This window comes from Aedes albopictus, chromosome 1 (genome assembly GCF_035046485.1).
Source record: "Aedes albopictus strain Foshan chromosome 1, AalbF5, whole genome shotgun sequence".
NCBI lineage: Eukaryota > Metazoa > Arthropoda > Insecta > Diptera > Culicidae > Aedes > Aedes albopictus.
In genome coordinates this window covers 34425685-34444150 of record NC_085136.1, presented here as the reverse complement: position 1 = coordinate 34444150, position 18466 = coordinate 34425685, and positions in this window count along the sequence as shown.

The following is an 18466-nucleotide window of genomic DNA, read 5'->3' as shown; positions in this document are numbered from 1 at the left end:
AATTTCCGGAGGAATTCTTGGTGAAAATTCTGAAGGATTTCATAAAGGAATACCCTGAGAAATTTTGTGGAGAAATTTGCAGAGAAATTCTTGGAGATATTTCCGGAGATATTCGTTGAGGGATTTGGGGAGAAACTCTGGAAGAAATTTCCGGAATTCCCGAAAAAAAAATCGGAGGAATTGTTGGAGAAAATCCTGAAGGTATTTCCGGAGCAATTTTATGAGAAACTCCTGTATGAATTGCTGGAAGGATTCCGGGCGGAATTCCTGGAAGAATTTTTTGAGGTATTCTCGCAGGAATCCCTGGAGGAATTGCGGAAGGAATTTCAGGAGAAATTTCATGACGAGTTTCTCGAGGTATTTCCGGAGAAATTTCTGGAATATCCGTAGCAATTCGCAGAAGGATCCCTGTAGGAATTCTCGTAGGAATTCTGGGAGGAATTCTGAGAGGATTTCCTGGGAGAATTCCGGAAGGTATTCGTGGAAGAATTTCTTGAGGTATTGCCGTTGCAATCTCTCCTCTTAGCCTGTTTTCTTTATTCCTTAAGGATAAATTGAAGGAATTACTGGCAAAATATTTGGAGAGTATTTTATAAAGAGCCCATCAGCATATTCCTAAAGGAATCCTTTCTGGATTTTTTTTTGTATCAGAGGATTTTCTGATCGGCGGAAATTCACAAGGAATTCTGAAATAAATTCTTAAGCAATTCATACTAAAATTTCAGTAAGAATCCTTGAAGGAATTCCGCAGCAATTCTTTGGAAGTATGTTCAATTTTAAAGGAAAACAAAAAATGTGTTCTTGCAGGAATCCTTACAGAATGTTCTGAAGAAACCTTAGAGGAATTTATGAGAAAACTCTTGGAAAATTTTGAAAGAACTGTTTGGAATACTACTTAATCAAATCCTTGAAGGTATTCATAACTGAATAATTTTGTAGAATTTCTGGAGAAATCCCTAAAAAACTTCTTGAAAAAATTTCAGAAGGAATTCAAGGAGATACCATTGGAAGAATTGCTGACAGATATCCGGGAGGATTATGCAGGAATTTCTTAAGCAATGCTTGAAAGAATCGCCGAAAAACCTTCGGAGCATTTTCGGTAGAAATCATCCGAGACCGTCTTGACGAAATCTTTGATGGATTTTTGGATGGAATCCTTGTAGAAATTGTAAAAAAAAACCTCTGTAAAGACTCAAAGGAAATTTATTCTAGGCCTCTGGGAGAAATACCAGGATATTAGGTAGGTATTTTATGAAACGGCTAATATCTCAAAAATAGTAGGCTTTGGAAATTTGACGTTTTCGGTAAACTTTTTCAGCATAAATAGCCGAATAACTTTGTCGATGACACTATATCGCTATAATGCAATTTGGCCAAAATGACTTATAGAACTTTTTTGCGAATAACGAAAGAAAAATTGACTACCGTTCAGAATATCGACCTTGTTCATAGCAATATTTCCGCTGAAGACATCATATCTTGACATCTCGACGAGCTAGAGGTTTTTTCCATGTATTTTCAGTTCTGCCCCAATACCGTACTAACATTCCTTCCGTAAGGACATGGCCTTATATACCTAATTTCTCGATATACCATGAGGTTGAGGCTATATAGGAAAACAGTTACAGAGAAAACAATTCCCTACGCAGCTTTCGCTCAAGAAGCTGCAAACTTCTTTAAAAAGATGGAATATTCAACCCACTCGCAGCGAATCTTCGCAACCTTGCTAATGATAACGATGACGAAGACGTCGTTGTTGGTGGCTTAGTCGACAAAGACTGCGACGACGCCCATGACGAAGGGAAAAGTGCTTTTCTAATGTCGTTATAGTTGCATATTTTATAAATGCCGTCTCCTCCTCCGACGCTCGCTGCAGCAGCCGGAGCGGAACGAAGGAAGACGGTCGTCGTCATCTTTAGACGGAATGGGAAGAACTCCCACACTACTATGGCTGACTGACGACGACGGTGGAAAACAATGTTTCCTTTGCTCTCGGTCGGAGTTGAGTCTCGACTCGAGACGACTAATGCCGTTTTTCTTTATTATCCAGTTCCAACCTGGGTTGGAACTGGATCAGATCACAGTTTCAACCCCAACCCGACTTCGGTTTCGCTTGTACTAAAGTTTGTTTGACGTTGTTTGTTTACACATTTTCCGCCAATCCAGTTCCAACCCAGGTTAAAAAAGAAAAACGGCATAAGTAGTCTGGGTGGAGGATCTACCGTCGTGGTAGGCGGCGGCGACCGACTTCGGGTGGGAAACTCTTCTTCCGTTGAAAAGCGACTACTTTGTCGCACTTTGTTGAAGCGTGTGTGTGTGTACTTCGGTTCTTGCCACGGTTCCTTGTCGACCGCGGGCGGGTGGGAGCATCCGATGAAACAAAGTAAGCTGAATGAAATTTACACTCCCACCATGTAATTTCACCTCGTCTGTCACACAGTTCATGGGGACGGAAGTGTCGATTTACCAGTCGTTCTCCTCTGCGGTAGATTCGATTTAGGTAGGTACGGTACTCTCAAAAGTGAGGTTAAGTGTTTCGGGGAATTTTCCCCATAGGAAAAAGATGACCGTTGTTGCTGTTGGCGTGATAGAAACTTTCGAGCCAAAGGAAAAACAACGAGGTGGAAAATGTGCGTTCTCATGAAGCTGCGTAGCATTTAACGACTTTTCAAGTGACCCTTCAGAGAAGAAAACAGTGGACAACATCTGTCATCGTCTTTCGAAAAGCTTTCACGCACATGACGCGTGTGGGCGGAGATTTCTTCGCTGAACTGAGTCCGTTTAACCATGAATGACTCTTAGGCTTCAACCATAGAAGGCGATGTACCGTCCAATTTCTGAACTCTTCACATGACTTGTTAAAATCAAATTACGTGGTACGTATGAGCGAGCAAACACAACGAGGGGCACTCGCTCGCTACTTCCCATCGGCATCGTAGCAACACGTTGTCGATGTCATGTCTCAATATTCGCCATCATCATGGCACGCTTCGATTCACCCGACTCAAGCAAGCCCATCAAGAACAACGCCGAGCTATTGACACAAGTCTGATTAATTAGACAAACTGTTTGCAAATTTGCAGTGCTCTCACAAAGAGGTGTGGGCAAGAGTGGCTCGATCGTACTTCCATACCCAGCATGCATCACAGAGAACAGACGTTCAAGGTAGGATACACTTTCACTCAGAACCCTTGAGTTCATTGAACACAACAGCGCCACTAAACGGCGACTCGTGACAGTCGGTGGTGAAAACGAAGTTTCATATTCACCACTGTCTTATATCTCATGGATAGCAGCGCCCCCACTCATGCTCAAGTGTTGCAATTTTGAATGTCCGTTTCATTACACTTGCTGAAGATTGGACGTGGATGTCTGTCGTTCTGTGTCGACACTATCGCGAAGCTGTGCGGTAGGTTAAATACACACCATATACAAGACATATTGATTGCTCTGGTTACCCTGCTTCTTGGTGTTCTCCAATGTACGTACTTGGCATACGCGCGACCGCGCGGCCGGCACTTCAAGAGGATCTAGCAGCCCGCGAAACCCGTTTTCCACGACGAATCGCAGCAACTCATACATTGTTGTTGTTGTTGTTGGAGTTGTACCAACGGAACTGTGGGAAAAGCGATATCACAATTAATCCGTCAAAACTGGAGTGCGGTCGGTCGGCGTATGGAGGGCACTTCTGGCTGTCAGTTGATCCGACACTTTCCTCATGCCGAAGCGAATGGAAATTGTAATTACACCTCAAACACGCTGTGTGGTGGGATTTATGGTGTGTACCCAACCCTCGTACACCGCGTGCAGTGAGGCGTTGTTGTGTCATATTCTAGGGCAAGGTTGCTTTAACGTTGAGCTCATACACAAGGAGACGGTAAATTGATGCTCTTTAACGAAGTAGGCTGATTCATCATTTCCTCCACGTAAGGTGAGCAGGGATATGCCTATGCCTACTTTTAAAATTGAGTAAGCATCTCTCTCTAAAGTGACTCTTCTTCTTCTTCTTTTTTCTTTTCTTCTTCTACGTCTTTGTGGCTCGACGTTCGCATTGGAACTTGACCTACCTCTCTTCAACTTAGTGTATCCTTCCGGCTTTGGACACCTCCTGGATGCTGGGTTCGCCGTAAAGTGCAGCGAGCTCGTCATTCATCCTTCTCCGCCACTCACCATTCTTCGGCACACCGTCGAAGATCGTCCTTAACGTGCGTTGCTCGAAAACTCCGAGTGCTTGCAGGTCCTTCTCGAGCATGGTGCATGTCTCGTGTCAGTAGAGTCCCCGGATAAAAAATACAATAGAAAAACATAGGATTCTAATGTGACAGTACCATTGAAAACCATGCTCTCACAATAGAATTCAATGTTAAAATAACAATAGAAAAACAATAGAATCAAATGTTTCTAACAATAGAATCAAATGTGAATGAGGGTTTCACATTGAATTGTATAGGTTGTTAAGTATCGTAACAATACAAAAAAGGACTTTTTTCCATACATATTTTTTCGCAAAACATAAGATTCTAATGTAAATGAAATGTTGGTAATACCGATACGTGGTATCAAATATACAGAAGATTTTTATGTATTTGTATTGTTTTGAACAGTTAAATAAGCCGAAAACATACTGTTTTAAACTTTGATTTTACATTAGATTCAATGGTTTGGGCATGGTTTTCTAATGTGATACAGAAGATTCTTATGTTTTCGAATTGTTTTAAACAGTGAAATGCTCAGTAAACGTATTGTTTTGGGTAGTAATTTTATTTCTAGTTCCACATTTGATTCAATTGTATTGAAATTGTTTTCTATTGTGAAGCCGAACATACTGTTTGTACTGTTTTTACATTGAATTCAATTGTTTGGGTATTGTTTTCTATTATGATACAGAAGATTCTTATGTTTTCGAATTGTTTCAAACAGTGAATCGAACGGTAAACATATTGTTCTGAGTAGTGATTTCACTACTGGTTCCACAATTGATTCAATGGTGTGGGAATTGTTTTCTATCGTAATACAGAAGATTCTTATGTTTTTAAATTGTTCTAAACAGTGAAATGTACGGTAAACGTGTTGCTTTGAGCAGTGACTTTATTACTGGCTCCACGTTAGATTCAATTGTTTTGGAATTGTTGTCTATTGTGATACAGAACATACTGTTTTGCACTATTTTTACATTAAATCGAATGGTTTGGAAATTGTCAAGGAAATTGTTTTCTATTGTGAAACAGAAAATTCTAACTTCAACCTCTAAGCAAGCCTCTAAATTTAACTTAACAAAAAATATAAACTGCTTGAGCAAATCCTGAATGAAGCGAAATTGAACTATTATTATGCATTTGGACTAGAAGCTTGTATATTTTAAGCTACATTTCAAAAACAGATCGAACAATTATCAAATATTTGGATCACTCATGTAGTAAATCGAGTAATGTTTGATTGCATTGATGGTTGAAGCGTTGGCTCCCATGCCCCACAGCCAGATAACTGGGTTTAGCAGACTAAGCATTATATGTGGCAAGTTGCCACTGGCAACACTATAAGCGGCATGATGGAACCGTGCCGAAGCACGCTAAGTGTTATTAGACCACTAATGTAGTTGCATTTAGTGGGTGATGAGGTACAAAAGTAACATTACAGCGTGCTTAACCTTCATTGTAGCACTTAAAAATACTCGATATACTACAACTTGAACCTATACTTGAAGATCGTTCGAAGTGTTAAAATGCAAAATATTGCATAGATTAGGTTCGTTAAATGTTGACTATACACAAGCTTCTATATAGTTTTAACAGTTCTTCAAATATTTGGATCGCTCATTTTGTAGTTCAAATAACGTCTGATTGCATTGATGGTCGAAACTTAGGCTCCCATGCCCCACCAGCCAGATAACTGGGTTTAGCAGACTAAGCATTATATGTGGCAACACTATAAGCGGCATGATGGAACCGTGCCGAAGCACGCTAAGTGTTATTAGTCCACTAATGTAGCTGCATTTAGTGGGTGATGAGGTACAAATGTAACATTACAGCGTGTTTAACCATTATTGCAGCACTTAAAGACATTTGATGAACTACAGCTTGTGGAATACAACATACAATATAGAATTTGATTCAAACGCATGCATGTATTCCAGGTTTAAAGAGCGATCCTATATTAAAAGACCTTACAAAGCTACCAAATGCAAAAGATGGCTCTACGGTTCTACTCAGTTTCACATTTGATTTCACCAAAAGAGTTTGATGATAAAACTATTGCAGTCAAATTAAAGAAATGGAAAAAATCAGAATTTTTACAATAAGTCCATTATACTATTTGTCCCTCATGCAGATCTTGCTTAGATCGGCATTCAGCATCCGGCCGTACTCTTCGCAGTGCACCTTGCCCTCGCCCTCTTCTCTCCGCAGGAACCAATCCAGATCATGCGCATTCATCGGAACAAGCTCTGGGTTGATTGCCCATGCACCGGCTTGACGTCCTTGTGACTGTTGAAGAATGAGAAGGGGTGATTAATAACGATAAGTGGGTTCAAATATACCTTAGAATTTTATGTACAGTCGGCGTTCGTTGGGGGCTCATGAGATGGGCTGCCTGGATGGTTAGATGTTCGCTGGTTGGGGCAAAACCCAACTAAAAAGTACTGTCGATGTCAAAATTGAAGGCGCTGTCGCATCGCAGGTCCTGTATACAGAACGTTTGTGCAAGTATGTAGAGTCAATAATCAATAAATAATTTTTGAATGCCAGTATTTTCTCTATGCGTTCATACTTTCTGGGGCGGTCTTTAAATAAGCAAACCATTCGTAGCATCCATAAGCAAAAGCTTGCAACTTTGTCTTGCTATATTTCTATATTTTCGTTAGAATATATAGTTTAGAAAATTGTTAAAAAATCTTAAAAATAGGTAAAAAACTACTAGTTTAGATGATTTTATTATATTATAAAAAAGGTCGAACCAACCCTGTGAATTTGTCTGTGAAAGTGTGATTCGCTACCAACCCTGCCCTGCCAACTCAACTTTCCGCAAAAGTGCACACAAACACATACAAACCTGTTGAAATGCCGCTACTGTTGAATGATGTAGCCAAGGATTTAGTACTGCACACACTATATTTACTACCGTGCGGAAAATTTACGCAGTTGAGCGTGAATTTTCCACATTTTTCCGCACACGGAACTGCTCTTCGAATTTTTTTTACTGCCGACGACCGAGCTGATTTCAACGAAACTTGGCTGTCATCGATACACATTGTTTCGGAATTACTCAAAAGCTGTTTTTTTTTTCAAACGTCCAGACCATTGAAAAACGGTACATTTCAATGTTACTGATACATTCTATCACAGAGAACAGACATCCAGGCTAGAACAAATTTCATTCGGAAAGTTGTGTAAAGATTCGAATTCTTACTTGAGTAAGGATGCAAACCAATACACGTTGAAAACACTAACGCCGCCAAACACCATATTGCCACAGTCAGTGGTGAATTGAAACATTTCAAGTGGTGAATTTAATTAGTATGGAAAATTAACCGATTGCAGCGCCACGCTATTGCCACTTGTGTTGCCGATTTCAAATGGCCGTTAAATTCCTTACACAGCTTCGGAACTGGACTTGGATGTCTGTTCTCTGTGATTCTATTGTGAACTAATGGTTTGAACGCTGAATCCAAAAATAACAATGAATTCAAATGTTAATCTATTATTTGGCTATGTAACCATGGAATCTAATGTAAACCTATTGTAATCACTATAAAGAATTAAATTTTAAAAATACTGTATAATACATTCACAATAGAAAGCAATGTTAATATAAGAATCTGTTGTTTTTCAATTGTTTCTCCCATAGCCTTAATTGTTCGTTTTTATCCGGGTCCACCGGTCTTATCAGCGTCTTGTACATGGTACACCAAGCCTGAATCTTTTCAGCCCGCAGCTTCTTCTGATGATGCGTCTTCGTATTTCACGGCGAGCATTGTTGTCAACTGTCAGTTAGGATCCGAGTTAGACGAATTCCTCCACCACTTCGAATTTATCCCCGTCTATCGTCACATTACTACCACAGAGAACAGACATCCAGGCTAGAACAAATTTCATTCGGAAAGTTGTGTAAGGATTTGAAGCTTTACTTGAGTAAGGTTGCAAACCAATACACGATGACAACACTACCGCCGCCAAACACCATATTGCCACAGTCAGTGGTGAATTGAAACATTTCAAGTGGTGAATTAAATTTGTATGGGAAATTAACCGATTGCAGCGCCACGCTATTGCCACTTGTGTTGCCGATTTCAAATGGCCGTTAAATTCCTTACACAGCTTTGGAACTGGACTTGGATGTCTGTTCTCTGTGTTACTACCTACACTGAAATAAATTTTGTTGTGGAAACTACCGATTCCATAGTAATATTACTAACCGTACCTATGATTCTCAACCGACAACAAAATCTGTTAAGGTTACTGAAATATGCTTGAAATTACAATACATTGTAGTAAATTCAACTAAAAGCGTAGTCGTCTCAACAACAAAACATTGTTAACTCTTCATGGACACGCATTTAACAACACAGTATGGTTAAAAATACAATGCTCATTTGTTAAATTAAGATTATTTTTAGTAATGTTAACTGCACTGCTAGTTAAGTTGACCGCGTTTTAGTGGAATTAACTGGAAATTGTTGTCGGTTGAGAATCATAGGTACGGTTAGTAATTTTACTATGGAATCAGTAGTTTCCACAACAAAATTTATTTCAGTGTAGACGGACCCGGTCGTATTCGGTTCCGCCTACCAGCATGTACTTTGTTTTTGAGGCATTCACCACCAGTCCGAACTTTGCTGCTTCGCGTTTCAGGCGGGTGTACTGCTCTGCCATCGTTCCAAATGTTCTCGCGATAATGTCCATGTAGTCGGCAATGCACACAAATTGACCGGATTTTGTAAAAATCGTACCCCGGATGTTGAGCCCAGCTCATCGCATTACACCTTCCAAAGCGATGTTGAAAAGTAGGCATGGGAGTCCGTCACCTTGTCGCAGTCCCCGGATAGTTCACCCGAATCGCTTACGCAGTTTTGCACGCCGTCCGCGACAATAAGTCCAATCAGTTTCCCAGCAAAGCCGTTTTCGTCCATGATTTTCCATAGCTCTGTGCGGTCGATACTGCTGTATGTCGCTTTGAAGTCGATGAACAGTTGGGACCTAGTATTCACGGCATTTCTGGAAGATTTGCCGTACGGTGAAGATCTGGTCCGTTGTCGACCGACCGTCGATAAAGCTGGCTTGAAAACTTCCCACAAACTCATTCGTTTTAGGTGACAGACGACGGAAGATGATCTGGGATAGCACTTTATAGGCAGCATTCAAAATAGTGATCGCCCTGAAGTTCTCACATTCCAAATGGTCATCGTTTTTGTGAATGGGGCAGATTACCCCTTCCTTCCACTCCTCCGGTAGCTGTTCGGTTTCTCAGATCCTGACTATCAGCCGATGCAGACAGGTGGCCAACTTTTCTGGGCCCATCTTGATGAGTTCAGCTGCGATACCATCCTTATCAGCAGCTTTGTTGGTTTTGAGCTGGTGAATACCATCCTTAACTTCCCTCAGCGTGGGAGTTGGTTCATTTCCATCCTCCGCTGCACTGGCGTCGTCGTTTCCTCCGTCGCCGTGAGCTCCCGTGCCTACGTTCTCCACGCCGTTCAGGTGCTGATCGAAGTGCTGCTTCCACCTTTCGATCACCTCACGTCCGTCCGTCAAGAGGCCTCCGTCTTTATCCCTGCATATTTCGGCTCGCGGCACGAAGCCGTTGCCGGATGCGTTGAGCTTCTGATAGAACTTCCGTGTTTCTTGGGAACGGCACAGCAGTTCCATTTCCTCGCACTCCGCTTCTTCCAGGCGGCGTTTTTTTTTCTAGAAAGAGGCGGGTCTGCTGTTTCCGCTTCTGTTTTTAACGTTCCACGTTCTGTCGGGTCCCATGCTGCAGCATTACCGCCTTTGCTGCGTTCTTCTCCTCCAAAACCGTTCTGCGCTCTTCGTCGAACCATTCATTCCGTCAGTTCCGTTCCACGTTCCCGATGGTGCTTTCGGCTGCACAGAAAAAAATGTTGAATTTTAAACGATATGTAAATTATAAACGTTGTGAATTTACACGAGTTGAAATACAAATTTGATTTAAAATTGAGTTCATTTCAATGCACAAGAAAAAATGCGTGATTTTGAGTCCTTATTCACACATTTTTACAGCTTGATGTATTTTTCCAGCGATCTTGGAATATTGTAGCGAAACGCATTCGATTTTCTATCAATTAAACTCTAGATTTAAACGATCGTGTAAAAATACAATGGCATTATAAGAAAAACAACAAGCATGGCCGACGCAGTCCAGTTAGGTTTGCTAAATTTATTTTGTAATCTATCGTAACGCAGTTTTTGCAGATTTAAACGTACGGAAAGTGTGCAGAAACCGACTCTATAGAGCCAAACCAAATCTATAGCTCATTTCGATGTGCCTACAGGTGAGCAATCTTTGAATTTTGTAGAATTGTGGTTGATGACCTGCTGAATATATTTCCCAGACCTCCCGCATCTTACCCGTCGGAAGCAGTGGATACAGCGGCGAAAAGTGATCGAATCTATAGAGGTGTCCTAGTCTAATTAATAAATCTAATTGAAGTTAATTATGGATAACTCATAGGCATGTTACCCTGCGCAATCATAGCAAGAAGATCAATAAAATTACCATACGTGGCTCCGAACTGTATTGTGTTTATTTTTCCACAGCTAGCAGAAAATCTTCAATCAGTGGGAACGAGAGGAAAACGGAACAAAATAAAACAGGTCTCAGGCTATGCTGAGTGTATTATTCATCGACGTGTAAATTTACACGTCTGGCTGTCTACTCTGGTCGTGTAAATTTGAAATGTGATTTAATTTTGCGTTTATTTTGATGCTCCAAATATGTGCATCGAAATCAATGCAAATTTACACGAATTTTGTAACTGTGTGTGTCGTTGATGCCCTCCAGAGGGGCTTTTTGGAGCTCGCCATCGTCCGGCAACGCTGCTGTGATACTCTGCGTGTTAGATGAGGCAGGCGTCAAACGGTTGTGTTACGCCCTAGGTTGTACCAAGGCGGCCGTCGATACCGTATATGATTGATTACGGAGAGTTTTGAGCGCAATTTGACCATCACCAGGTAATGGTCCAAGTCGATGTTAACGCCACTATAAGTTCGGGCATCGATAATGTCGGAGAAGTGCAGTCCATCGATCACAACGTAGTCGATTTGGGATTCCATCTATTGTGGTGATCTCCTGGTGTAACAATAAGGGAAGCGTGTTGAACCATTACAGTACTGCTAATTTGGTGTGGGAAAGTAGGCCTTTCCGTGGCAGATTTGCGTGAGGTAAAACAGCCTATTACGATGACAAATAGTAGGGGGATTCACTTAACAGCGTAAACTGATTGAACTGATTAAACGTCGCGATCACCAAGGCAATCTTTGATTATTTCTTTCGCAAAATCATGAAACATTTCAAATAAGCAGAAAATCATGGCTTACGCAGCAATTTAATCTGTTTAGTGAGTACCCCTAGTAAAAAAAAAAGTTTTACGTATGGCCATGTTCTTGGAGATGGTGAAATCAATACGCCTTCATAATCATCCTTCCTGAGTGTGGGCTGTGCATGTCGACTATTCTAAAGTTTAAGATTCGGCCCTTGTTCCTCAACCTGCACATTTTTTCGTTGATCGTCCCCAAACCGATAAAAGAGCTGTAAATAGACCATTCCCGTGAAATTTTTTTATGTGCTCTACGGCTTTCCGACAATTTACTGAGCAAACTTTCCCATGGAACCCATATGTTTTGAAGGCTCTAACTATTGAAAAACAATGAAAAACCTGCGAAGTAGCACTTTAGCCCTACCGTCTCCTATATTTTATTTCACCCCAATTTTCATCAAACCCCTTTCTCCTCTATGGCTCGACCGCAGCGCTGTGGTGAATTTCTGATGCGAACTGTCAGACATTTGTTATTGTTTTGATCTAACGCAAATTGGATCGGTGTCTCAGGTTCGCAGTATTTATCAAATTGATCACTATTTTGAGCTTGCCGTCGGTGCACCCGGTTCCGGCTGATTTCGACAACAAGTAGACCGCGTTCCACCAGGACATGGCTAACCAGATTTTCGGGCAACAGGAAGCATCTTCGGATACCGGGATCTGCACTCACCAACTTTTGGTGCTGTTGTTGGCAATCGGTTGAAATCGAAGTCGATTCTCTCGGGTCAGTTCCGTGTTCAATCCCAAGATTCTGTAATCCGGTGGCGAGATGAAAGCGGGCGATGGTGGAATATCTAGAATCGGAATGGCTAAAGGATTTTTGAGTAAGGTATGTAATTGAAATCAATTGGAATGAATTTTACGCGGTGTAAGAGGTAATGTCATTGTAGGAATGTTTCGAAATCTACCACAACGGCGACACATACTGGACGTGGCAGAAACGGACCAACTAAACAAAAAAACGGTGGCTACTGCGGAATGTACCTGGTACACCCGATCATCAGCTTCTCGGATGGGATACTCTTTGGAAAGGGAAAACTAGAACCTCGGAAGGGTATGAACGCGGCAGAATGTTTTTCACCAACAGGCAAATGAACCGTCAAATCGATCAATCGGATTCAAAAAGGAAGACAAACGCTCTAGGAAGATCATCTGATTGGAAATTGAAACCAGTGATTCGGTCCAGACGGAAACAATACTGCTGCAACATGTTTTCCGGATTAGTCTCCAAGAGCGCCGGTTGCCGGACGGCCATATACAGCTGTGGAACATTTTCAGCATGATCATGCTGCTGGAAATTTCTGCCCAAATGAAAGAGACCGACTATCTGATTTCAGCCTTGAGAGTAAAATAAATCGTATCGATAGCCAAAAACGGTCTCAGGTTCATCTGGTACCTCAATCTGAAACAAGCTTTTGAAAGAAGAAACCAAATTGATGAAGGAGAGTTGTTCAGCATCACCTTGCACTTCTGGGAGGACATGGTGAACCTTTTAAACTACAGTTAACAGAAAGACTTGTTCAACGGCCCTTATTATGAGTGTCACTTTACGGTGAAAATCGATCACGGTGGAAAGGTTGTGGGTTAATCAAATTGGAATCACTTTCACCGTCCGGGTGTCATTTTTATGTTTTCACGGTGGAGTGACACTCGTAATCAGACCCAGCATCACCTTGCAGTTCTGAGAGGACATGGTGAACCTATTAAACTACAAATTTTACAAAGTTGATAAAGACTTCTTCAGCATCACCTTGCAGTTCTGGAAGGACATGGTGAACCTTCTAAACTACAAAGTTGATGGAGAAAACTTACTTAGCATCACCTTGCAGTTCTGGGCGGACATGGTTGTTGTGCGTTGATTCAAATCACGTGCAACGAAGCAACCTAGAATTAATTTGAAATCAATCAAAGCAATCTTGTACTTTTAGTAAAATAAATTTTCTTCAGTCTCTGTTCATTTTACAATCAAACCAGACGGTTTTTAATCCCACTGCAACCTACAACAGGTTATGGGCCTGCGATTAGAATTTTTTCAATTGTAGAAGAAAAAATGGACGGAAGCCGATTCAGCCTGCAAAAGCTGAACAACGCCAATTATTCAAGCTGGCGCTTCAAGGTGGAACTTTTGCTGGTACGGGAGGAGCTGTGGCGTTACGTGACACCAGGTGAGAAACCAGCAACGGAATCGGATGCAGTTTGGTCCGCTGGAGACGCCAAGGCCAGGGCAACCATCGGGTTACTGATCGAGGACAATCAACACCCGTTGATCCGGTCATCGACAACCGCAAAGGAAGCATGGACGGCCCTCCAGAACCACCACCAGAAGGTCAGTCTCACGTCAAAGGTCTCGCTGTTAAAGCGAATCTGCGACAAACGTTTCTCGGAAGGCGAGGATATGGCGGAGCACATCTTCGGCATGGAGGAGCTGTTCAGTAGCCTGGCGAATGCCGGACAGCAGCTGGAGGAAAATCTCATGGTCGCGATGATCCTGAGAAGCCTGCCATGCTCGTACGACACGCTGACTACCGCCCTCGAAAGCCGTTCGGACGACGAACTAACCCTGGAGCTTGTCAAACGGAAACTTCTGGACGAAGCAGCGAAGAAGCAAAGTTCCGGTTCGGATTCCGCGATGAAAGTTGGACCAGGGAAGAAGAAGAAGCCGCTGGCCTGCCACTACTGCAAGAAGGTGGGCCACATTCAGAAGGAATGCCGCCAATACCAACGGGACAACGAGAAGGAAGCGAAGCCAGGTAAACCGGGGAAGCCTACACCGAGACAGGATAGCACCGTGTCGTTTGCGTTTCTGGCCTGCGGAAGCGAAACTGAAGACGGAACCAAGCCTTGGATCGTGGACTCGGGCGCGACAAGCCACACCGTCGCGAGCCGAGATTTCTTCCTAGAATTGCACGAGAGTGAAGTCAAGCACGTGACGTTGGCCGACGGGAAGAAAGCGAGCGTGGAAGGAGAAGGTCCCGGCGTGATCCAGTGCTACGATGACACGGGTAAGCAAACCGAGATGAGACTGTCCAAAGCGTTGTACACACCCACGTTGGCGATGAACCTTTTGTCTGTTCCGTCGCTGGCGCAGAAAAATGCAACTGTTATTTTCGACATCAACGGTTGCCGGGTGATGCATGGCAACCAAACCGCTGCCATGGCAACGCTCAAACAAGGTTTGTACTACCTCAAGCAACCAAGTGAAGTCATCATCCTGGCTGACGGAAAGCATCCGAAGAACTGCAAGCATGAGTGGCATCGGAAGCTTGGGCATCGTGATCCCCACGCCATCGATCAAATGGAGAAACGGAACCTGGTCGACGGATTGCAGATCCGCCAATGCGATGTGAACGAGCCGTGTGAATGCTGCTGCAAGGCGAAAAGCACCCGCACGCCTTTCCCGAAGGAATCGAAATCTCGTTCGAAGGCGCCCCTGGATCTCGTGCACACGGACGTGTGCGGTCCGGTGGAAGTCCCGTCGGTAAGTGGAAAACGATATTTTCTAACCATTATCGACGATTTTTCGAGGTTCTGCGTGCTGTACCTACTGAAGGAGAAGTCGGAAGTACCGGACAAGATCATCGAATTCGTGGAGGCGGCCAAAACCCAATTTGGTCGTAAACCGAAAGTGGTGCGCTCCGATCAAGGAGGAGAGTACACCAGCGAGCGACTCCGTTCATTCTACCGACGAGAAGGCATCAAGGCACAATTCACGGCGGCCTACAGTCCGCAACAAAACGGTGTAGCAGAGCGACGGAACCGTTACCTCGTCGAGATGAGCAGGTGCCTGCTATTCGATGCCGGACTGGAACAATGCTACTGGGCGGAAGCGTTGAGCACTGCGGTATACCTGCAGAACATTTCCCTATCACGATCCGTTACTGTCACGCCGTACGAATTGTGGTACAATCAGAAGCCGGACGTAAGCCATCTCCAAGTATTCGGATCCCGTGCATGGGTGCACATTCCGAAGCAGAAGAGGAAGAAGTTCCACCCGACGGCTCAGAAGCTGATATTCGTCGGATATTCCCAAGAGCACAAGGCCTACCGGTTCCTGGACAAAACGACGCGGATGGTGTACATCAGCCGGGATGCAAGGTTTGTCGGGGGCGAACAAGAAGAGCCCGCCGAAAACGTCCAGGAGGAGAATACGGTCGAGTTCCAATCGACACTGAAACCCAACGTAGTGAATACACCAGCGAAGGAGGTCGCTGGTCCCGATCAAAATGAAGACGACGACGGCGACGGCTACGATACTGCTGCTGGCGGTACAGATGATGAGTTCACTGACAGCGACGACGAAGCGACTGTGGACATTGAAACGCCGATTGAACCGCGAAGATCCACAAGAACCACGAAGGGAATCCTGCCGGAGCGTTACCGAGAAGTCACCAGCGTGACGAGTAATTCCGTAGCTGAACCCCGAAGCTACACCGAAGCGATCCAATGTCCCGAGAAGGAAGCATGGCAGGAAGCGATGAAGGAAGAAATCCAATCGTTGGAGGAGCACCAAACGTGGGAGCTGGTTCCACTGCCACCCGGAAGGAAGACCGTTGGATGCAAGTGGACGTTCAAAAAGAAGCAGGACGAAAGCGGAAACACGGTGCGGTACAAGGCCAGGTTGGTCGCACAAGGTTTTACCCAACAGTACGGCACGGACTACGATGAGGTGTTTGCGCCTGTCGCGCGGCAAACCACTCTTCGCACGCTGCTGACCATCGCCAGTCGTGACGACATGTTGGTACAGCACTTGGACATCAAGACCGCCTATCTGTACGCCGATCTGAAGGAAGAAGTGTACATGCGACCACCACCAGGACTCAAGACGGGCGAGAAGGTATGCCGGTTGAAACGCAGCATCTACGGGCTGAAGCAGTCGGCTCGTGTCTGGAACCGGAAAATAGACGACACGTTCAAGAGAATGGGGTTCCATCCGTCGTCGTCCGACCCCTGCCTGTACGTAAAGGAGAACAACGGCAAGCGAAGCTACATACTAATATACGTCGACGACATGTTGGTATGTTGCCATTCGAAGCGTGAATTTGAAGCGATTACCAAGGCACTGGCAAAGCAGTTCAAGTTTTCGAGTCTGGGAGAACTACGGCTGTTTCTTGGAATCCGCATCGACAAGCAAGACGGGCACTACACCCTCAATCAAGCCGGGTACATCGACAGGATCGTGGAGCGGTTCGGGCACGAAAACGCAAAACCGTCCAAAATTCCACTCGACCCTGCTTACGTAAAGCAAAAGGAGGAGGAAGAGCTGCCTACCAACGAATCGTACCGCAGCTTGGTGGGCAGTTTGCTCTACGTTGCGGTCAACTCCCGACCGGACATCTGCCTCAGCACATCGCTACTCGGCAGAAAGGTATCCAAGCCAACCAATCGGGACTGGACCGAGGCGAAACGGGTATTGAGGTACCTCAAATCGACGAAGGACTTGTGTCTCCACTTGGGGTCCGGAAACGAAGATCTGGAGTGTTTCGTCGATGCTGATTGGGTCGGTGATGAAGCGGACCGAAAATCCAACTCCGGATTCCTGATCAAGTTCGGTGGCGGGCTGGTAAGTTGGGGCACTCGCAAGCAAACCTGCGTTGCACTTTCTTCCACAGAAGCCGAGTTCGTGGCTCTCGCCGAGGGATGCCAGGAATTGTTGTGGATGCGGAAGCTTCTGGACGAACTCAACGAGAAACCAGCTTCTCCGACCGTTGTGTGGGAGGACAACCAATCCTGTATCAAGATGGTCGAATCGGATCGGTTGCAGAAAAGGTCCAAGCACATCGACACCAAACATACCTTCACCCGGGATCTCCAGCAGCAAGGTATCATCGGCCTGCAGTATCTATCGACCGACAAGATGGAAGCCGATCTGATGACCAAGCCTTTGGAACGCGTGAAGTTGGAGCGGCACCGTGACGCAATTGGAGTCCGTGGCAACCTGGGCGCCGAGCGTTAACCGTTCGCTTCGTTGAGGAGGAGTGTTGTGCGTTGATTCAAATCACGTGCAACGAAGCAACCTAGAATTAATTTGAAATCAATCAAAGCAATCTTGTACTTTTAGTAAAATAAATTTTCTTCAGTCTCTGTTCATTTTACAATCAAACCAGACGGTTTTTAATCCCACTGCAACCTACAACAATGGTGAACCTTTTAAACTACAAAGTGGATGAAGAAGTCTTGTTCAGCATCACCTTGCAGTTCTGGGAGAATATGGTGAACCTATTAAAATACAAATTACACAAAGTTTATGAAGAATACTTGTTAAGCATCACCTTGCAGTTCTGGGAGGACATGGTGAACCTTTTAAGCTACAAAGTTGATGGAGGAAACTTACTTAGCATCACCTTGCAGTTCTGGGAGGACATGGTGAACCTTCTAAACTACAAAGTTGAGGGAGAAAACTTACTTAGCATCACCTTGCAGTTCTGGGCGGACATGGTGAACCTTTTAAACTACAAAGTGGATGAAGAAGTCTTGTTCAGCATCACCTTGCAGTTCTGGGAGGATATGGTGAACCTATTAAAATACAAATTACACAAAGTTTATGAAGAAGACTTGTTAAGCATCACCTTGCAGTTCTGGGAGGACATGGTGAACCTTTTAAGCTACAAAGTTGAGGGAGAAAACTTACTTAGCATCACCTTGCAGTTCTGGGAGGACATGGTGAACCTTTTAAGCTACAAAGTTGATGGAGGAAACTTACTTAGCATCACCTTGCAGTTTTGGGAGGACATGGTGAACCTTTTAAACTACAAAGTTGATGAAGAAGACTTGTTTAGCATCACCCTGCAATTCTGGGAGGACATGGTGAACCTTTTAAACTACAAAGTTGACGAAGAAGACTTGTTTAGCATCACCCTGCAATTCTGGGAGGACATGGTGAACCTATTAAAATACAAATTACACAAAGTTGATGAAGAA